The 23,727-nt window shown below is 35.5% G+C and overlaps 1 long non-coding RNA gene across 1 annotated transcript; it reads left to right on the top strand.

Moving 5' to 3' along the window:
* Positions 1-2,399: 2,399 nt before the first annotated feature.
* Positions 2,400-22,971, top strand: LOC131424131 (uncharacterized). Its single transcript, XR_009226677.1, has 3 exons — positions 2,400-2,498; positions 11,720-11,791; positions 22,845-22,971. It is a non-coding gene; the product is annotated as an uncharacterized LOC131424131 (long non-coding RNA).
* Positions 22,972-23,727: the final 756 nt, after the last annotated feature.

The raw sequence follows: 23,727 nt of genomic DNA, 5'->3' as shown, positions 1-23,727 counted from the left end.
ATGTAAAGCACAAAGAAGAAGGTTATAGACCAGAATGGAGGCTTTATTTAATGGCAGAGCCTGGGACCAGACTGCAGGTCTACACAATCTGAATCTGCATTTTTTTTATTATTTATTTATTCTAATTTGTTAAACACAATGGCAGAATGCAGTCATTTCACATTACACATACAGAGCACAATTGTTCAAGTCATTGATTGTACACAAAGTATTTTCACACCATTCGTGTCTTCATACATGTAATTAGGGTAATGTTGTCTAACTCATTCTATCATCATTATTGCCCCTTTACCCCCTCCATTCCCCTCTCTCCCCTTTTCCCTATCTAAAGTTCCTCCATTCCTCCCATGCTCCCCCTCCATCACCATTATTAGTCAGCATCCTCATATCAAAGAAAACATTCAGCCTTTGTTTTTTGGGGATTGGCTTACTTCACTTAGCATTATATTCTCTAACTCCATCCATTCACCTGCAAATGCCATGATTTTATTCTCTTTTAATGTTGAGTAATGTTCCATTGTGCATATATACCAAAGTTTCCCTATCCATTCATCCAATGAAGGGCATCTGGTTTGGTTCGACAATTTAACTACTGTGAATTATGCTTCTATAAACATTGATATGGCTGTGTCTCTGTAGTATGCTGTTTTTAAGTCCTTTGGGTATAAGCTAAGGAGTGGGATAGCTGGGTCAAATGGTGTTTCCATTCCAAGTTTTCCAAGGAATCTCTATACTGCTTTCCATCTTGGCTGCACCAATTTTCAGTCCCACCAGCAGTGTATGAGTGTGACTTTCCCCCCCACATCATTGCCAACACTTAATGTTGTTTGTATTCTTGATAGCTGCCATTCTGACTGGAGTGAGATGAAATCTCAAAGTAGTTTTGATTTGCTCTTCTCTAATGGCTAGAGATGTTGAACATTTTTTCATATATTTGTCGATTGATTGTATATCATATTCTGAGAAGTGTCTGTTCAGTTCCTTGGCCCATTTATTGATTGGGTTATTTGTTTTTTGGGGTGTTAAGGCTTTTGAGTGCTTTATATATCCTAAAGATTAGTGCTCAATCTGATGTGCTTGTGGTAAAGATTTGCTTTCATTCTGTAGGCTTGAATCTGCATTTTTAAAAGATCCTAAGGTGTATAATATATATAGTAAATTATATAGTAAATTTGAGAAATAGAAAAATGATCAATTTGCCACATGGAAGTCATTGGTTAGATGGGGAGAGGGTATTGGTTAAGTAAGGTGGAAGCCAAGTTGTAATGAGCTGAATGACCAGATGTCAGGGGTGAACACAACATTATACTAACTTATTACAGAAGTCTGACGTGGGATAGGGGCTGAAAAGGAATGTGTGGTCAAGAAAGAAGTTATTTAAGATTAAAGATATGCATTTGTGTGCATGAAGATAATATCTAAATGAGAGGGAGAATGATGATGAGAATATAGATAGAATGTCTAAGGGTCAGAGTCTTTGAGATTGCCGGACGCATCAAGATGCAGTCAGTCTGTGATGGGAGAAGTGATACTTCCTACACCAGAACAAGAGGGAGTGTGTAAACCATGTGTGTCCTGTACATTTACTGAGAGGAATATGAGCATCTTCTTGCACACTAATTGTCTCTTATCAGTGAAGATATGTCATGCACATCAGCTGTAAACAAGGAGGAAAGAGGGGTGGGGATTATGAAAAGTGAGAAATTATGAGATAATCTTGCCAGAAAAAAACAACAGGTTGATAGAAAACTGTGGTAGAATTGCTAGAAAGTGTTTAGTGTCTACTTAAATTTAGTCACCAAAATTTATAGTGGAATCTGCACAGTTACATGATTTTGTTTGTCTCGTTGTTGCTGAAGTTTGTGGTTACCAGTACAAAGGAAGCAGATCTCTGGGTTCATGTAAGGTTGGGGTGAATATCAGAAGCCATCCTTTAACACAATAACATGTCTAAATCAACTTTTTCTGTCTACTGAAGCAGAGGTTGGATGTAGATGTTTAGCTCAAATTACAGTAACATGGCACGGATTATTACCCTTCTCTATGCCCAACTTCTCTATGCATAACAATTCTATGGTTTAGGTATTATCAGTCCCATTTTACTAATGAAAACTGAATATAAAAAGGGTTCACTAAATTGTAAGTAAACTATAATTTAGAGTCAAATTAAATTCCATTTAATAAGATCTGCTTAATGCCTGCCACCAGAGTCATTTCATTATAATAATGAAAGAGATTTTATAAAAGGAAAAACATTTTTTTTTGCATGTAGGTTTTACTCTATTTTTCTTTTCTGCAGCAAAAGCCAAAGCTGCTGATTTTCACTAAACGTTTTATTGTTTTTTCCCTTCTGGGTGGCAAGAAATTGAATGAAACATGACCTGTGTTTTCTCTTTTCAGCTTTATACACTTAGCAAATAAATATGCAACTTTGGAAAACTTTCTTCTTACATTTCCTTATTCCTGTTTGAAAAGTCTGAAAGGAAGGTTCAAGCCAGGTATGTAGGGAGATACTTTGTGTGTGTGTGCATGTCTGTTGATGTGTTAAGGATCAAACGCAGAGCCTCTCACTTGCTAGGAGGTGTTCTACTACTGAACCCTTATTGGGTTTTGGGAAAGTCTTCTAAGGATTAATCTATGGCATGATACTACTTTCCTGGCAAAATATGGGAGATATGTCACTTATTGGGACTAGTGTAAACAACAAAAAAGTTGAACAAAACAATTTCAATGTAAGTATCAGATATAGATATTGGACAACAAAGTCAAATGCCTATAGGAAGCTGGGAATGAAAGTTCAAGGAGCAAAGAAGACTGGGCAGAGCCTGTGGGGGAAGCATGTGGCTGAGCAACATGGGGTACCACTCATTTGTTTGAGCCAACTGATGCATGCAGGCTCAGTATTGCCAAATCCTTCCATGATTCAAGAAGAAATATGACCTAAAATGCTGTGGAATTTAGACACATTCAATTGTGAAATTGAACAACCAAGTGGTTTAGGTACATGAACCTCTGTTTTGCCACTTCTGATAGACATACTTTTAAAGCTGTCACAAGGATCTTAAGCACCAATGTTGAAAAGACAAACAACTCATAAAACCTTCTTTGGTCATTGTATTGTCATGTGTAACTAATTAAAACAAATTTTAAAAAATGAATTGTTTGAAAAATATGATCTATAGGTGGTTCCTGATTTATGATAGTTCAACTTAAGATTCTTCAACTTTATGATGGTACAAAAGTGATACATATTTAGAAGAATTCATACTTCAGATTTTTAATTTGTTCTTCCCCCCAGACTAATATATAGTATGATACTGGGCAGTGGCAGTGAGCCACATCTCCTTGTCATCGACAGGATCAGAAGGGTCAACAACCAACAGTCTACCGTGGACTGTGTTGCTGAGCTATGATGTCTGTCAAGTGAGGTGAATTAAGTACATCTTCCATTATGGTATTTTAGAATTAGTATGAATTTCCTGAGACCTAACCTAATGGTAAGTTGAGGAGACATCTGTATTGATATAATTTAGACAACTTTTAATTTATTTTTCAATTTAGAGAAGTTATTTGAGGAAAGGAACTACCTTCATGCCTGATGTAAAAGGAAATAAGAAAAGTTAGCATTATTTCTTATAAGTCATGGGTTTCTTTCTAATGAGAGGGTTACCAGTTCATAGGCAAAAAAAAAAAAAAATGCTTCCTTAGGAAAGAAAGCATCTTTATTCAGCAACGATTCTCTTTTATGTACCAAAGAATTCACAAACTTAATCAGTTTATCATAATGAACCTCCAGGGGTAGTACACAAAAGCATTATAAGCCCAGCATGCAAATTTTGCAACAATAATGATTTTGTGCTTCCTTCTGCATGAAGAATAATTTTACAACTTTAGGTTTCTAATAAATTAAGTACATAAATACACAAAAGCCACAGTGACAAAAATTGCAACCTATTAGCTAAAGTTCACATGTGATATTGTGTAATTTCATCTCAAGAGCACTAAAATTACAAATAAGGTTCAAATCTATGCAAATTTCTTGATGTTCTATAAATATGACTCAAACTTTAGTGATTTTACTTTTGGTCTTGAACTTCCTTTCCCTAACCAGGTGCCATACTACTATCAAAATTCTATTTGCTTGCCAAGCCCAACCTCAAAATAGTTTTCTCCTCAAGGATCCTAGTGACTGAAACTCTGTGCTGTATAGCTATTCACTGGAAATTCAGGTGTGCTAGGGTAGGATGATGCAGTATAGGATGTGGATTGCAGACTTTCTTTTTATATAATGGAAGAAGCCTAAAGGAGAGAGACTGACTAAACGTATTGCTTTGATGGTACTTTACAGAGCTGAAACCTCCAAGCAGTTTGAATCAATGACCATTCTTTGCTCTTCCATGTTGTTTCCCTAATAGTAACATGCAGGACCACAAAGATCAACCACCCTACAGAGCAAGGAGCAGGCAGAATCAGGAGAGAGTAGTGTGGAGCCCTGAGTTCATCCATCAAGGTCTTGAATAATGGCAAACTTCCTAAGAGGGGAGTTATCTTAAAAAAATAATAGAATGAACCTTGTTTTATAAGAAAAAAGTGTAGTTATATGAGAAATAAGAGGTCTTAAAACAGAGTTATTAATTTCTATGAGTATGACCTTTTTAAGTAGCCATATTACACTCAATTTTGTCAAATTTATAGTTATATAAGACGCCAATGGTCATTCTCACCATGACCCTCCCAAACATGCCTGCATCCTAATTCCAAGACACTGTGAATATATTACATTACAAGCAAAAGAAACTTTACAGATGTGATTGAGTTAAGCATCTTAAAGTGGGAAGATTATCCTGGACTATAGGGTTGAGCCTAATGTAATCATGATAGTTCTTACAATAGGAAAGGGGAAAAATCAGAGTTCAGGGAAGAAAATACGATGGTGGATCTAGAGATCAAAGTGATACGAAAAGAGGAATAGGGGACCCTCTAGCAGCTGCAAAAGGAAAGGAAACAAATTCCACCCCAGAAATTTCAAAAAAAAAAATACAGCTCTGTGGTTCCATTTTAGATTCCATAAATATAAGAAATACATTTGTGTTGTTTTCAGCTATTAGATTTGTGATCATTTGTTATGGGAATGATGTAAAATTCATACAAGTTACATGCCTTTGTGGCACAAGTTGTTAATAGAGTTGTTCACACCTTATTCTCTTGTCATTTCGTTTTTTAAAATGAAGACAAATTTTCACATTTGTCTCTATCCACTTTCATTCTATGTATTCTGACCTATGCACATTATAACATCCCTTGTTGTCTTCATTTGCTTTGACCAGAAGTAGAACTTAAGAACTTGAACATAAATAGATTATTTTGGGTAAAATTCTGGAAAACACTGGTGATAGAGAGGTGAGACAGGGTAGGGAAGAAAGATAATAAAAGGTCATGAGTATGGTGGGTCACTGGATCTTCAACTGCTGAGGAACTTGCAGTAACCAAGCAGAAGGAATATCTCTTAGTTTTCCCCATGGAGTTAAGGGATTTGAAGTATTCACCTACCACGTCTCACCAGCCCTTTGCTTGATGGCTGTTCTCGGAGACTAAGAGGAGGTGATAATTCCCCAGAACTTCTTCTGGCTTGCTCTGTTCCTAGGCAGAACAAACTCCAGTGTTAAGAGAAAGCCCCAAGACAAAGGATCAGTGTCACTAATGGAATTGCACCCAGAGTGCGTGGGGCCTCTAGAGGGGAGATGTGTTGGGGATTGACAGGTCTGATTCATAGCTGACTTTCTGAGACAGCCTTTCAGTTTTCTCTCTTTATCATCTGTTCCACTCTGTCAAGATTTGGGGATGTTTATAGTGCCAAGATTCCTCCTTTTACATTTATTGTTTATGTAAACTACTTCTTCCATTTTTAAATGACCCTTTATACTCATTTTAGACCACCCCCTGGGACAATGTGATCTAATGAACTAGCTTTTCTAACTAAATAGAGTAATGAACATATTTTCTGAATTATTTCTCCATTGCTTTGTACTTTTTTAAACTGCCCCCAACCATACGAGCCTATGACTTCTAAATTGTAGCCCATTATCATACCCAAGTTACAATGACATGAACCCGTAAAGCCATGTTTCCAAATCTGTGCTCCTCCTTGAATGTGTCTTCGCATTGTCTTTAAGCATTTCTCAGAAATCTCTCTGTAATATGCTTTAGGACAAATCCCCTGTCCTTTTCACTCTGGTCACCGGCTCTTGCTAGCCTGCTGCTGTAGGATGGTTTGAAAAGCTCAGTTATCTATTTGAGGTTCCCATACTGTTACTCCTGATGAAAACTCAGCACATGGACAGGACTCTTCTCTTCCTCTGTCTCTGCTTCTGAAGCTTAGGATAGGACTGGTTATCCACAGAACGACTGGTCTCCCTACGTTCATGCTTGTCCTTGCACCCTGTATTCTCCACACGGCACAAAGAAGCTTTGGTCTTCTTTGACAATGTATGTTCAGATCTTGACACCCGTGTTTGAACCTCCCCAATGGAATTCCTTCACATAGAATGAATTTCAATCCACCTTAGGCCTCAGGGGCCCTATGTAATGAAATCTCTGAGTTGCCTCTCCAGCCCTTTCCCTACTCCTCTCCTTTGCTCCTACACCTTAATACCTGGGCTTCCTCTGAGCATGCCACCCAGGTACTTTCTTCAGGACCTTCAAAAATGCTCTTCTAGTTGCATGGAATACTTTTCCCTCTGATATCCCTGCAGCTTGGTTAGTTCTTTCTTTGGGTTTCCTCAAACCAAGAGCACCACCCTCCCTGAATGTAGCACACTTCATGTCATACTTCAAATTTACCATTTTTCCTAGCACTATAGCACTCATTGCTGTCAGCTCCCATATTGTTTATAAATTTATTTATATTATTACTTTCTGTCTTCCCTTCTAAGTAAGGCAGAAACCTGGTCTGTTTTCATAGCTTTGTCTCTTGCCCTTCAAACAACACCTGCTCTCAGTAATATTTCCCATAAAGAAACTTTGGGCAGCTTTGTCTTTTAGATGGGTTTATTTTCCCTTAAAACATAGAGTTAATGAATGTAGGACACAAAAATAGGTTTTGATTTCTAATACAAGCTTGTTTTTCTTAGAGTAGTCAGGCCTAAAAACCCCTTGGGGAACCTACTCTCTGCCATCTCCACATGGTAGGGAGTGCTCTCCTGGCCCTGAGATTAATCCAGTATCTCCACAGATGGAAGCTGAGGTTGAACTGGAACTCAATAGCAGAAAAACAAAAGCAAAAATTCCATTCTCAAGTCCAAGTCCTACCACATTCTCTGCTTCTGGATTAATCCCCTTCCAAGACAACTGACAATGGATCATCCCTTCCCTTCTGGGAAGACAAGGTACTCTGACTTCTTATCTTAGAATACATATGTATAAAAGAGAACATTTTCTGTGTCTGGATTACTTGACTTTCCAATTCTGATTATGCTGCATCAAGACCTTCCTTTTTTCTAAACATTCTTCAGGAGAAGACACGATGGTCATATTCCTCTTTCACTGCTTCTTTGGTCTTCTCTATCTTCTTTGAGCACATTGCTTCAACAAGAAAACATTATTTCCTGAGATGTTTCAGTGAGCATTTTTGTCCCTGTTACTAAAATCCCCAACAAGAACAACTTAATGAAGGGAAAGTTTATTTGGGGTTCACAGTTTTAGTGATCCCAGTCCATAGACGGCAAATTCTATTGCTCTGGGTTCTGATGAGGCATCACTTTGTGGGGGAGGCCCAGTCAATGGAAACTGCTCAGTTGATGGCAGGGTCAGGAAACAGAGGGAGGAAGGAAAGAGCTTCTAGAAGAATAACCCTTCCAGGGCTCCCAGTGATCCACCACCTCCAGCCGCGCCCCACCTGCCTGTAGTTAACACCCAATTATTTCTCTCAAACTATGATGGACTGATTAGGACACGGTTCTCATAATGCAATCATTGTACCCCTGAACATTCCTAAATTAACAGGAGCTTTTGGGGGACACCAAACTATAGTCAATAATAAATGATAGTAGATAACCTTTCTGGTAAAGAGACATCTAAGTATGTAGTTTGAAATATATAGATAAACGGATAGATGTAGATGTTGAAATATAAATAAACCTGAATAACAAGACAATGAAACATCTCATAGTCGACACTATTTGACTTTTTTTTCCCTTTACTACATATAGGACTTCTCCAAAAACACCAAGTAGGTTTTTGCCTCACATACACAAAATGATAGGGAACTACCATCAAATTCTTCCTCAAAAAATAAATAAATACATAAAAAAGAATAATCTTCAGTAAAAAACCACTATTCCTCCATCTTTAGTCACAAATTATTTTTAATGTTAATAATGAAAAATTTCTAAACTTCAGAAAAATATTTTGAAATCCAGTGTCAATTTTGGTAATAATTTTTAATTACTTTCAGTCTTAGACAAAAAGTCATCATATTTTGGAACTTTATGCAATCCATATTTCTATGTCTAGTAGTCCCTTTCTATGATATTAGGAACGCAAAACCAGCAGCAAGACGTCTTTCTGCCCAGTTGTCACAAATTGGTTCTGAATCCAGACAAGTACTTTGGAACCCACGTATTTGTGACTTTCTCAGCAAATGATGAGCAATAGTTGTAAGGATCCTGGGTGTTCATCTCTTGAATTTCTTCAAGTCTTTGCTCAAGTCCCATCTCTCAACCAGATCTCCGCTGACCACCACCTCACACTGCTTCTTCCTCCCTCATAAGCCCCTGGACCTGGGAATCCCAGTCCTTACCCTGGGTGGGATAGTCAGAGAAATGTCCACACACCTTTTAATGTTCCTGTTCTCAAGAGAGAGAATTTTGTACCCTTCCTGGAGTGTGGTTCAACTCAGTGACTCTTTGGTGAATAAAATGTGGCTGAGGTAATGGGATGTCACTTATAAGATTAAGTTATTACAAAACTATGGTCCTTTCTCTCTCTCTCTCTCTCTCTCTCTCTCTCTCTCTCTCTTATTTGCCTTGGATGATGCAAGTTGATATTGGAGTCCTCTCCATATCAACTGGACTGCTGTGAGCAGTCCAATGCAGAGGCTTGCTTTGTGAGATAACAAAACCTCCTGCCACTAGCCATGTGAGTAAGCTTCAAATGACTCGGGCTGACCACATGACTTCATCTTCATGGATGTCAGCCTCATGAGAAACCCTGAGCCAGAACCACCCAAGAAATTACTCCCAGATTTGTGATCTTCTGAAATTTGTGAGATGATAAATGTGCATCATTTTCAACCGCCAAGTTTTGAGATAATTTATTGCATAGCCACAAATAACCAATATGGTGAAATTGTTTTTTTTAAAAGAAAATATTCCACAAGCTATCTTTAACAAATTAGTTCTACTTTACTGGATAACTAGTGGAAACCTGTGAATGGTGAACAATTAAAATATAGTAGTGTGACTATAGAACTAAATTTTCAGTTTTAATTAATTTAATTTGCCACATGTGGCCAGTGACTACAGTATCTAATTGTGCTTTATTAGATCATTGACTTATTTTTTTATTGTCTGATTTCTCCATCTAACACAGAAGAGTTTGCTCTGTATTATTATTATTATTATTATTATTATTATTATTAATTATTTTGGTGCTTGGGTTTGAACTCAGGGGCACTCAACTACTGAGCCACATCCCCAGCCCTATTTTGTATTTTATTTAAAGACAGGGTCTCACTGAGTTGCTTAGCACCTCACTATTGCTAAGGCTGAATTTGAACTTGCCATCCTCCTGCCTCAGTCTCCTGAGCCCCTGGGATTACAGGTGTGCACCACCATGTCCAGCTGATCTAAATTCTTGTATGCAGAGATTTTTGTGTTTCTTTATAAACGTAATCAAGTGCCTAGAGTAGTGTCTGGCACCTAGAAGATATTCCATAAATATTAAAAGAATATGTCAAGAATATTCAAGAATGTCTCAATTTGGGCAGCAGTAACAAAAATGCCATAGAAGACATTTATTTTTCACAATTCTGAAGGCTTGGGAAGTACATAATAAAGTTCCTAACTGATTCAGTTTTTGGTTAGGGCTCTTCCTGGTTGCAGAGAAAAGCTTCTTGATTAATTCTTACATAGTAGGCAGACCATCTCTCTCATTTCTCTTTCTTTCTTTTTGTCTTTTTTCCATGCTAGTAATGGAAACCAAGATCTTGTTCTTTTGGCAATCACTCTACCACTGAGTCATGCCCCAAGCTGTTCCTATGTCTCTTTTTAAGGGCACCAATTCTATCAAGAAGACTTCACACTCAGAACTTAATTATCTCTAAAAGGTGCCATTGCTAAATACAACTACTTTGAGAATTAAGTTTCAACATAGTTGTCTTGGTTTATTTTATGTAGTTATAACAAAATACCTGAGGGTGGATAATTTATGAAGTGAAGAGGTTTATTTTGGGGCATGATACTAGAGATTGAGAAGTCCAAAAGTATGGCACCCACAGCTGTCCAGCTTCTGGTAAGGTCCTCCTGCTGATCCAACTCATGGAGAAAGTAGAAGGGCAAGCAAGTACATGACAAAAGAGACCAAACCTCAGAGATAAGTAACCTGTTGCTATGAGAAAGGCATTAATCCATCCATGAGGGCTCCACTCCATGACCCAAACTCCTCTCCTAGGCCCTACCTCCCTACCCTGCTGTTGAAAAATTAGTGCTCCAACACACAGACTCTCAGTGGATATGCTCAAACTATAGCATTGTTAATTTTAGAGGTACACAAACGATCAGTAACAGAGTTAATAAATGAGATGCAACTTGTATCATATTTCTGTCTTACATGTAATCAACTCTGCAACAATCTCTAAGGTCTCAGTTTTTCTGGATTTAAGTTTGGGTAGGGGGTTGAATATAAGACTTATGAATATCTTTTCTACACTTGAAACTATACAATTGTGTCTCCTCTGAAATGACATCTTTTTTTAAGCAACATTTAATCTGTTGCTCTTCTTTGGCTGAATGAAACATCCAACAGATGTCTAGATAATTGAAGTCCCCAACCACTAATAATTTCTGCTCCAGTTTTGTTCTCTGTATTGGGCAAGGAACTATCATCCCAGCCTAACTTTGATTAAGATGGTCCTGACCAGTACTATACTTATGTCATATCTCTTCCACTCTCATCCACCTGCTCTCTACTTCATGTGTACACTGTTTTGTGAATTTTTATATAAGTATCTCCTTGGCACATAATTCCATATCACATGATGCTGCTTTTAAATAGATTATCTTTCCATTTCCCTTGCCCAGTCTTGTGTTCCACCACCTGGTGATTTTTGTGAGACCTGGGTTATTACTTTTTGTTGTTGTTGTTGTTAACAATCACTATAAATAAAGACATCTAGCTGGGTGTGTTTGTGCATACCTGTAATCCCAGTGGCTGGGGAGGCAGAGGCAGGAGGATTGCAAGTTCAAAGCCAGCCTCAGTAATCTAGCAAGGCACTAAGCAATTTAGCAAGACCCTGTCTCAAAAAATTGGGGGGTGAGGAGGAGGCTGGGGATTTGGTTCAGTGATTAAGTACCTACCTCTTTGGACTAAAAAATAAATTTAAAAAATGTAAAATAAAGACATCTGAAACTCTATTCCTTTCCCCTGTTTTCTTTTAAGGTTTTTTGGGTCACTACCAATATTGACATTTTTCTATACTTACATGTATGTATTTTTATTACAGACTTTTGTTTCTTGGGAATTTTCTTCCCACCTCTGCATATCTTTGGAATCCACTGGACAAAATTGAGATGTTGTAAGTAAAAATGTGGCTTTCCACCATCATATTATTGATATAATTGCCTTTTACCAAAATCTCTTCCACATTCACACTCTACATTTGAAAAGAAGAGCAAAATCTCTCATATGTTGTTGTTTCTTATCAAGGACTTCAGTATTAATGGTGATATAATTCATATGTATTTTGTCTATGGTATCTAATTCTTCATGAAGTAGAAAAAAGAAGCAGAGAATAGTCAGCAGATTTGATTTTTGGTCATCTTTTCATGTCTCTGGGCACTTTGAAAGGTACATCTTAAACTTTCTAGGGAGAGAGATACAGAGTACTGTCTAGCTTGAAGAAGCTCCATACCCAGCACAAGAAAAGAGGAAACAACAACAACAACAAAATTCATCTGTGTCTCTCTGCCTTAAATACTTGTTAGTTTCCTATGTCATCCTCTTAGAATTATTAGAAAGGATTCATTATGATCAAGCATGTGTTTGCATTCACTTTATTATAATGTTTGAAAATTTGGATTTGTACTATGGGATAAGAAATAATGTTTTCTATTTTGCTGGTATGGGCCTATGTTTATTTTTCTCTTTTTCTTTTTATTACATTGTTTTATTTCAGATTTTGACTCTAGTTAATTTCCCTTCACTACCTTTGAATTTCTTTGCCTTTCTCACTTCCTTCCCAGATCTTATTTTTGTCTGGAATCTGTTCTATTGTTTCTAGAAAGGCAAAATCTAGGAAGAAATACGTCTAGAATTTATTTTCACTATTAAAGACATCAACCTGCATCAATAAAAAAATATAACTTACTGATTTTTTCAATTAATAATTCAAGCACATTACTCTCATATTGTAAATGAGATTCCAGCAATTAAACACATCACATTCTAAGACATGTATTCGTAGGTGATTTTGTCAATGTGTGAACTTTATAGAGTGTATTTAACAAAGACAGCTACAACCTTAGTAAGAAATTTCTATCTCTTGGACTGCCATTTCACGGCTGTATAATTTTCCCCAACTTTCTCATAAATTTCCATTGCAAGTTTTACTTCTTTGTCATACATTTTGCAAATGAAGTTCTTAGGAACCTGCTGTGGAACCCTTTCTGGACATTCTCCAAAATTCCTCATATAATCCCCATTGTTATTGCATGTTATATCTGTGGTTCCCAAACTCACGAGTGCAACAGAATCACATAGAGGATTTGTTAGGACAGAGTAAACACCTGGATCTGTGGGGCTAGAGAATCTGCATTTCTAACAACTTCCCAGGTCACACTTATACACAGGCCAAAGACCACATTTTGAGAGTCACTGGATTAGGGAGTCAGGAACTCATTAGCTCACCAGGCAATTCATGGTGCTGGCTGATTTTGGCAGGAAAAGAAATGATAGACTCCCTATGGCTCACTTGGTGGGAATTTTGCTACCATGGAAGTCTGCTTTCTAGATGTCTTGGCATATTTTGAGGAAGTTTCTATAAATGCATTCTTAATCTTCCTGCAACTTAACAATGTCAACAGGTCAATTTAAAATCTCCTTCATCAGCTCAGGTGGTGATCACAGAGGCATATAAATACAATGGGGAGCATGCTCAGTTTTTCTTGAGCCCCTCAGAGTATATGGAGCCCCCTTCAACCCTAGCTGACTTGTTTCATGATTAGGTGTCCAGTGTACGAAAAAAAATACAACACACTCACAATCTAACCTCTTATTTTCATTTGATCTCAAAATATCCCACTCACTCCACCCCCTCAAAACTCCAATGATAATTGGCAGCTTTATGCATATGAATGAGTTCAGTGATTTCAGGGATGTTTATATTCTAGAAACTCAAGCATTTAATTCTGGAAAACATTACAGAGCATTGCATTGTGGGCCTCAGCCAATCCACAAAGTCCCAGGACAGTATGTCCCAGACTTAGTTAGCAGTTTACCTGAGGGAATTGGTAGCATGAGCATCCAGCTCATGCAGGTATATGTTATTTAGACACTAGATGAATTTTAGAAGCTTCAAAAACAATTTGCAAGCCATTCAAATAGCAGTATCCACTTATGTAGTACAAATAGTAAATCATGAATCATTTCATAATTCTGTTTACTTTTATTTTGAATAAATGAAAGATGCTTTTTAAAAATTAGCAAATCAGCCCTGATCAGTAAAATGGCTCCCATTGTTTATTTTCTCTATTTTGCATTTACCTCCCCTTTCTATAATAGTGGTAATAAAAGTTACAAAGCAACCCTGGAACACTTATTAAGTGAAAAAGATATGGGCTAAAACGTCTGCGTGTATTATTATATTCATCTTACAAAAATCTTATGAAGTACATTCTATCCATATTTTGTAGGTGAGAAATTTGAGACTTAGATGGAGCAACTTGACTAAGATCACAAACTACTAAACAGCAGTAAAATAGGGATTTTTCTAACTCCCACCCTGACCTTTGCTCATTTGCTGTGAGAATCATGACATCTCTGCCAACAAAGGTGATTTTCTGGCTCTACTTCCAGGTTTTCCTAGGGTCCTTGTATAGAAAGAGCCAAAACATGTGAAGCCAATTTGAGTCCTCCCTGTCACAGGACAAAGCTGATTTGAGTCCTCCCTGTCATAGGACAAAGCTGGTAATCAATGATACTGGCTGAATTATAGAATGAAAGAGAATCAGTAGCAATTCTAAAAGAGAAAAACCCAAGTTAGTGGGTATCTTGTAGCCATAGGAGCCTGTTTTCTAGATTTCTTTGAACATTTTGAAATAGATACTAACTATAGCAGTGTTCTTAATCTTCCTAAAATCTAACCATTTCAGTAGATCAGTGAGGATTTTTCTTCTTTTTCCTGCTATTTGCCCTCCTCTTTGTTTCTAAAACAGAGAGGAAAATCAATTGAAATTCTTAGATATGGCTTTAGAATTTTTCATCCATAGATATTTTTCCCTTCCTGAACTTCTATTATTTAATCTATTGTTATTTGGCCTCAATGATTTTGTTTTCTCTGAGGTTAGAATTATATGGGAAATCCTGAGATTGTTTATATATAATTAAAAATTCTTTAGGAATAAAGGATTCATAAATCCTTATGTGTAACAACTGCTTCTAGTTTCCAAAAAAAGAAGCAAAGGTGGTAATAGTCCTTAGTTCCAAAAACAGAAAAGGGCTAAAAAGGATGTAAAATTGAGTATTTACATCTATAATCAAGACCAGAATGATACTTCTTTGTCATATTAAAAACACATAAAGGCCTGGAGTCACATTTTTTTTTTATTTATAAAAGTAGTATACTAATCCCTTCATTGTGACATAAATGTTAACTATAAATAACCTACAAGTATGATGAAATAATGTTTTAAAAATTATTCATTTGACAAAGTACTTTAACAAATATTTTCTTATTTGATTCTAACACAAAACTTGAGACAGTCTTCTTCTTCTTCTTCTTCTTCTTCTTCTTCTAATATTTTTAGCTGTAGATACACACAATACCTTTACTTTGTTTATTTAGTTTTTTAAATGTAGTGCTAGGATATGAACCCAGTGCCTTATACATGCTAGGCAAGTACTCTACCACTGAGCCACAACCCCAGAGAGACAAACTTCTTTATAGAGTATATGACGCTAAGAGAGGTTAAATGACTTACTTAAGATTATAGGACTAGTACTTAAATACTTAGGTATTCTTAGCCTTTTCCATATACTGTACTGCTTCCCTGTTTTATTCTCTAAAAAGAGCTCAAAGGAGAAAACACACATTTAGCTTTATAAGTTCAATATCATATAAATGAATAAATATATTCAATACAATAAAAATTTTGAATCTTAAGGATCATTTTTCATATGGTTATAATCCTAATATCTTCAGTACTCTGTGATTCTCTGTTAAGCTATGGCCTCACATTTACTTCAACAAACATTTTAGACAATATTGACTTATTTTAGGTGGTAGACATTCTGGAGCTCCTAGTGGGTGACTACAATTACCCTTTTCTAAAGCTATCCGGTTTACAATCAGAATCTAACACGTCTTTAAACATGAGTTAGCACGTATTTACTATGATACTTTTGAGTCAAATTTTAAATGGCAAATCAGTTCTAGAACACTAATAATTTTAAAAAGGATAGAAAAGAGAGATTGTGCACATAGCATAAGATCCATACCTTTAAAATGTACAGGTCAGTGATTTTTAGTGTATCCATACATTGCATAACCAGAATAACTACTTCTAGAACACATTAACCATTACAAAAAGAGATCTTGTACCCATTAGCAATCACCAGCCATTTATCCCTCTCTCTTCCCCCTGTGACTATTAATCTATTGCTGTATCTGTGGACTTGCTCATTCTATACATTTCATATAAATAAGATATTCCACTATCTGGCTTCTTTCACTAAACATAAGATTTTCAAGATGTATCTATGTTGTTGCGTGTGTCAGTATTTCATTCCCTTTTATGGTGGACTAATCTTCCACTGTATGTGTACATCACATTCTGTTAATTCCTTCAATGGTTGTTAAATATTCAGGTAATTTTCATACTTTGGATACTGTAAAAATATTTAGTGAGCGCTTAAAAAGATGGTGAATTCTGTCATTGTTGGGTGGCATATTCATTATGGGGTTGTTAAGTCTGGTTGGTTTGTAGTGTTGTTCAAAGCTTCTATTTTCCTGCTGAATTTCTCTTTCATTGTTCCATCCATTTTTGAAAGGGGAGCATTAAAGTCTCCATCTAATATTTTTAAGATTTTTATTCCTCCCTTCAATTCTTTCAGCTTTTGTTTCATGTATGTAACGGTTGTCAACAGGACTGGATTAAGAGATGCCAAGCATTAGGAGTCTTTTGGATGTGTCTAGGAATTATTAGCATGTGGAATAGCCAACGGAAATGGAGACCCTCCCCAGGTGTGGGCAGCACTGTCCAATAGGATGATGGCTTGGTTGAAATGAAAGTTGGAAGAACAGGGACGTAGCAGCAGATGCAAGCTCCATTCATCTGGAAGGGGTTCTTGATTACTGCTACGATCCAAGGATATTGGACTCTCGCTTCTTCATTCTTCTAAAGTGAATTCTTCAGAAGCCTTCCATCTGGGACCAGGGTAGCATGTTGATCCTTCTTGTTCTGGGGCTTCAGCCTCTTGGGAATGCACAGCATCTGGTTCTTCCAGCTCTCCAGCCTGCAGACAGCCATTGTGGACTATCCAGCTTCTGGTCATATAAGCAAACCTAAAAAGTCCCCCTTTTATAATTAATTATACTTCCTGTTGATTCTGTTCCTTTAGAGAATCCTGAATAATATAATGTACTTTGGAACTCTGTTAGGTGTATGTTCATTGATAATTGATATAAATTCTTGGCACATTGACTTTTATCTTTGTTGAATATTTTGTCTGATATTTGTATAGCCATTTCAGTTTTGTTTTAGTTACTATAGGCATAAAATGTCTTTATCCATCATTTTAATTTTAATATTTTTGTGACTTGGTCTGTAAGTGGAGCATAATATGTTCTTTTCTTTCATTCTGCCAGTCTGTGACTTTTAATTGGATAGTTTAATCCATTTATGCTTAATGGAATTACTGGTAAGCCAAAATTTATTTTTTCTTTTTACTACATAGGGATATTTGTCTTATAATTTTTTGTTTTTTTCTTAATTCTTTCAATACTTTTTTGTGTTTAATATTTCCTGCTCTATCAATTTAATTGCTTTACCATTTCATTCAGTATATTTAAAAATTACTTCTGTAGTGGTTGCCTTGGGAATTATTATTAATCTCTTTATTTGTAATAATCTAGTCTTGATCAATAGCACCTTAAATAATACACAAAACTCTTTTTCTATGTAACTGCATATTTTTCTTTTGTTTAAATGCTTTAAATTTCACCAATTATATGCTTAGGCATTGTATTACCATGAACTTAGATTTATAATTATTGCATTATAGAACTGTCTAATAAGGTCCACAAAACAAATCAAATAAATAAGTATAAAAATGTGCAAAAATGTATTTATACTATATTATAGTTATATAAAAGAACTTTTATTTCTATACTTTCATTCTAGAACTCCCATTACCTGTATCTTGGTGCATATGATTTTAGTGTCCTGTAATTCTTTGAAGTTCAGTATATTTTTATTCATTGTTTTAATCCTTCCATTCCTCAGAGTATGTGATATCATTTGGCCTATACAGTTTGCTGATATTTTTTTTCTGCTTAGTAAAATCTGCTGTTCATTTCCTATAAGTTAATTTTTCTATTTGTTATACTTTTCAATTCTAGAAATTATATTTGATTCCTTTTTTATAATTTTTATCTCTTATTAATTCTTTTTTTAGATATTATTGTAATATTTTGATTTAGTTTTTCCAACATCATTTACTTTAGAGCTTTGAACTATTTAAAATAGCTATTTTTAAATGTTTGTTTAATAATCCTCAAGATCTGGAGTTCATCAGATGTAGTTTCTACAATTGTTTTGTCTTGTACTACATATTATGGGTGAGGCTAATTTTATTGTATGTTTTGTAAATTTTTGTTGAAATCTGAACATTTCAAATAATATAATTTGGCATCTTAAATAATAAGATTCACCCTCTCTCCAGGATTTTTGTTGTGGTTGTTGCTTCTGCTTATTTTGGTTGTTTTTTAGTGACCTTCATGAACCATTTCTGTGAATTCGCTATCTGGTGGTGTGCTGCCACTGAAGTCTCTACAAAGTTTTGTAGGGTTAGTAGATGATTAGATCTGGAGTCAGCTAATGATGGGACAGAGATGTCTTTGAATATCTGTAACTAACACATCTGCCATTGTTTTTCCTAGTTGCTCTGCATGTTTGTTTCTGTCAGGCTTCTACCCTCCCATCAGTCAATCCCTTAGTCTGCATCTCCTGCTTGTAGAGCCACAAAGCTAATCAGAGGTGAAAGTTTAAGGACTTTTCTGGGTCTTTTCTGAACATGCATACCCCATATATGAAAATCAGTCTTCCAGATTCCCAGGAACATACTGAAACATTTTAAAGCCTCGTGAACCTCTCATTTTGAAACTTTTCCTTTTAAATGATTTGATTAGGGGCTGGGGCTGCAGTTCAGTGGTAGAGCACCTGCCTTGCACGTGTGAGGCACTGGGTTCAATCCTCAGCAGCACATAAAAATAAATAAAGATTATGTCTAACTACAACTAAAAAAATTTAAAAAAATGTTTTGACTAGTCTTCCAACTGTTATTTGTTGTGTCAGGCAGCATTGATGTTTAAAAAATTAGCACAGGATAAGTTCAACTGAGGTCAAATGAAGACACGACTTTTTCAGTGAAGTCTTCCAGGGAAGCACCAGGTGGGGGAAATAATGACTCCTTTTTGGGAATGAGACTTGAAAGTGTATCATTTCAGTTCTGCTCCATCTGGTACTAGGAATGCTGGCTGTTGTTTTTAAGGTTGCTCAATGCTGTTGAGTAAGGGAAGGGGATAGCATTAGGGTTATGTGAAAATGACACAAAGCTCACTGTTTTTCCAAGACTCCGCTGCTATTCTTCCTTAAATGTTCTGCAGTCTCTGTTGCAAGCCTTTGAATAATTTCCGGAGTTCTGAAAAAGTTGATTGTGATAATTTCTTGCCAGTTATTTCATTGGTTTTATGGAGAGACAACTTTTGAAATGTCTTACTCCACCATATTTATTGATGTTACTCCTAACAATGGTTGGTTCTTAAACTTTTCATTGCTGGTGGTGACTTAGTATTCTGTGATCTTTTAGTACGTTGTGTAAAATCTGTGGATGCCATTGTGAGACTTATCCATGAGTGTTCTTCCACTATTTTGGACAATATGCTACTTAATTGACTAACACATGAAGTCTATTTTTCACCATAAAATTCTACAATTAACACCTAGTTTAGGGACTCTTCATCTTAAAAAGGTATCAAAACCTACTATAGAAAACCCAAGAACAAATAACTTCAGAGGAATAATCTAATAGCAAATTTAATATGTATATTTAATTGTAGAGCCTACCAACTACCTTACTTGAAAAATGATTTTTTTTTTTTAATTTAGTCATCACAGTTGCTGAAAGGGCTTAGTTATAGGTTAGCTGAATCTTTACTGATGACCTAGAATGGGATAAATATAAGATGAAAAGATTCCAAAGTCAAAATTAATTAATGTCTGTGAAATATCTGTCACATGATGTACTGGTACTATACTCAGAAACCAAGGGGTTGAACCCTTTAGAATCTGGAAAAAATACTTAAAATGTCCATCTCTTTTATGAATAGTAGATGCGTTTCAGAGTTTTAATAAAACTATTTTAAAAAGACCTTACATGGCTGGGGGGGGGGGGAATAAAATACTATGCAGTTCTTGCTTACTTTAGACCCTCCACAGACTGTAAGTTCCAGGATTAGTGCACAATGAAAAGATATCGGGCAGCTAAGATATAGAGTAAAATCATGTAGATCAGAGATCATTTCATTTTACAAGTTCAAGTTCAAAATTACTTTTAAAGGACAACCATGAATAACATACCATAATAAAAATGAAATTGTAGGTCATAACCTGCTAAAATATTGAGAAATGCTTCAGCGACTTTACAAGTAAATTCACTATTACAAGAACATTTGTTGTTATATTCAAAATTTTGGACTTGTTTTCATATATTTACTTTCTTTTCTTATTTTCCTTTAATGAAAAATATTGGTACAAAAGTACAAAAATTACTGTAATTCACATTTCTTTGTCTGGGTTATAGATTTTAAGTCTGCATATAAAGAAACCAGGGAACTATATGAAAATCAAAAGCAACTTCAATTAAGACCTATAGGTTTCAGGAATTTGTGGGATACTTGTTTCTTCTGTCATATGTGATTCAGATGATTTTGCCATTTTTCTCTCTTTAAGGTACATCCACATTGATGTTAGGCTAGTTCACTTATGGAATTTAAAAGCTTGTCTGGGTGGTTTTATAATTAGGCCTTCCCAGGTAGCAGGAAATTTTGCTTTTCTTTCCCATCTAACAGCTGTGTTCCCAGCTGGGTCTGTTTGTTATAAATGAAAATGGCTCTTTAAATCTACATTCTCTGCATGATCAAGCTTGGCATCAGATGCAGCTTCTGGACGATGCCAAAGATAAGCACCAAAGGGTGTCAGATTGAAACTCTGGATCATGGTGTGTTAGATGGCGTTATCAGCCATAATCGTATATTTCTATTAAAGTCAAGTGATGTGACTGATGGATCTCTGAAACGTAAATCACTTCCAGTCTTTGAATGTTTTTGTAATGTGATTGAGATGAATCCCCATGATATGTTTATGGAGCATAATGAACTGTGAAATATGCAGGAATAGAGGTTGTGGTAATATAGGACACTTGTTGACCTGAATGATGATATTCCTTTGCTTTAGGCTATAGGCTTATGGAAGAAGATAATCATTTCTCCAAATAGTACCCATCAAACATCACAGAAGAGAAAGATGTCTTATTTATTACTCTTATAGTTGATTTGCCTTGCAGTTCATTCACCCTTTAACCTGCTTATTGATATCAATGAATTGTGCAAACTTTGCACTGGTCTTTGTAGTATATAAGTATCAGTTTACTAAAAATTCACAAAGTACTTATCAGTCTAAAAAGGCTAAATAACATTATAAGTTTATTTTTTCTAAGTAGCACTTTCTGGCAAAACCATTTCAGTCAATGTCTATAAAAGGGGAATGAAACTCCAAAGATCTGTATAAATAAAAATCTATATAAATCTAAATCTAAATAAATATAAATATATTTGTTGACTTCCCTCAAGATTACTTAAATTATTATTTATAATTTTCAAAAGCTTGGTTAAAAAAATCAGTTGTATACAATTTAAAAGTGAATGTTCTTCACCCTTTTAGAAAAGAGATAAATGAAGTTCATTTACCTCTAGTACATTCTTAAATATACTGACTTAGTTAAAAAAAATGTGTAAATTTTAGGTATTCCCCTGGGGGAAATCTTTCTTTAGTTCTGATTGGCTGTTTTGTTTTTTAAGATTCTCAGCCAGAAATGTTTATAAACTATTGAGCATATTGTTATGTTATGAACAGCTATTGAATATATTGTTACCTAACTCATTTTGGTAATATTTTTAATTGAACTATATTCAACCTGAAAAGTCTCATTTCACCTCTACCTAGCAGTCTATAATCACAATGTAGAACATGAGAAAAAAGCCTCCCCCTCATTTTCTTTCTGGTTTAATAACATTTCATCATTCATTATTGTGTTTTGCACTCTCTGGTAGATTTTCGAATGGTGAATATACCTAATTGAAATAAAGCAAGACATTATTCAGAGATCTCAATGAATTAAGGAGGCTCTGTTTTCGAGCAGGAATTCTTGGGTTTGTTGCTAATAACGTGGTGGGTTTTCTCTCTTTTTGGAGGGCATCACATATGTTATACAGTTGGATGGCTTATTAGGATTTCTGGCAAAAGCTAAGATTTATTTAAAATATAAACTATTTAGGGTATATAAAAAAGAAATGAAATTTGTGTTCATGTGACTATGTTTCTGTGAACTTACCTTTCAGCATTGAGATCAGACCCTTAGAGACATGAGCTCATTTTTCCTGGTTTAATCAAAGCAAATAAAATCAGTACTAATAGTTCAACTTTCTATTCCATTTGTATTAATTGAAATTCTAGCACAAGGCCTCATTTAAAATTTAGCACCAGCATACTTTAGTTAAGACTATAAAAAATGAGGCTATTGATTTATAATACTCTGTCAAAGTCATTTTATATTAGAATATAACACTATATATTTCATTAAAATTTGTTCTTCCCTCTACGCAAGAAATAAGAAAAAAAATGGTAAATTATTTTGTCAAATAATCCTTCCTCTTAGAAAGGCATTTTGAGAGGTGTTAATAAAAAATTCTATTTATGATTACAGGTGACTTTTTAACTATTTTTTTAGTCCTCATCACATTGGTAACTTATATGTTTGATCATTTAATATTACCAGGTAAGCACTTTAATGAAGTTTCACATTTAACACTACAAATCAAAGAAATTATAGCTATTGTTACTTTTATTTCACAGGTGATAAAACTGAGATTCAACGAACAAACAAACAAAAAGACAAATCACTTGCCCAAGATGAGGCGTGTTGCAAGGTATGAAGCTGATCTGTTAATGCCAGGCTCTTAACTATAACACTGTACAGTTGCTCCTTATTCCAGGATTTCATCTTCACAAATTCACATGCTTAGCTAAATTATATTATTAATCCTCAAATCAATATTTAATGCATTATTTCAGTCATTTGCAGCTATGTGCAGAGTGGTAAAATATCGGAGTCACCTGACTCTCATGTTCCCAGCTGAAGTTGAATAAAACATTGCATTAATTCTTTATTCAGCTTTCACACTTTAAGCAAGTGTTTCTTTCATAGCTTAAGTAGCACCACATATTTTGCACTTGTGTGTTCTTGTGTGCATGTGATTTCATGATGAAGTGGCCTTCCACAAAAAGAGTGCAAGTACTGTCTAGTGTCCCAAGTGCAAGAAGGCTTGTGCAGGTGTGGGTTATGGTGCTGTTGGCAATGAGTTCAAAGTTAATAAATCAACAATATACACTTTAAGTAGAAATGGTCAAGGTAACCTATTGATCAGTTGAAAGAAAATTCGATGACCAGAGGCTAATAGGAACCTAATTCTGTATTTTCTTCTAGTACCAGTGAATTGTTCAGTATGCACTAATTCAGTTGAATTTTATAGAACATAACTGCTGTGAATAATGAGAATCAAGTTGGGTGGGGTGGCACACTCTTGTAGGTCAAGGCTGAAGGATCATTTGAGCCTATGAGTTCAAGACTGGCCTGGGCAACATAGCTGAGACTTCACAAAGGAGGGTGGGGGAGGGAGAGAGAGAGAGAGAGAGAGAGAGAGAGAGAGAGAGAGAGAGAGAGAGAGAGAGAGAGAGA

The sequence above is a fragment of the Marmota monax genome, unplaced genomic scaffold (assembly GCF_021218885.2).
Source record: "Marmota monax isolate L192 unplaced genomic scaffold, Marmota_monax_Labrador192_F-V1.1 WCK01_AAM20220418_F8-fsc00025, whole genome shotgun sequence".
In the NCBI taxonomy this organism is placed as follows: Eukaryota; Metazoa; Chordata; class Mammalia; order Rodentia; family Sciuridae; genus Marmota; species Marmota monax.
Note: the sequence above shows the minus strand (reverse complement) of the source record. Positions and strands in the feature narration are given on the sequence as shown.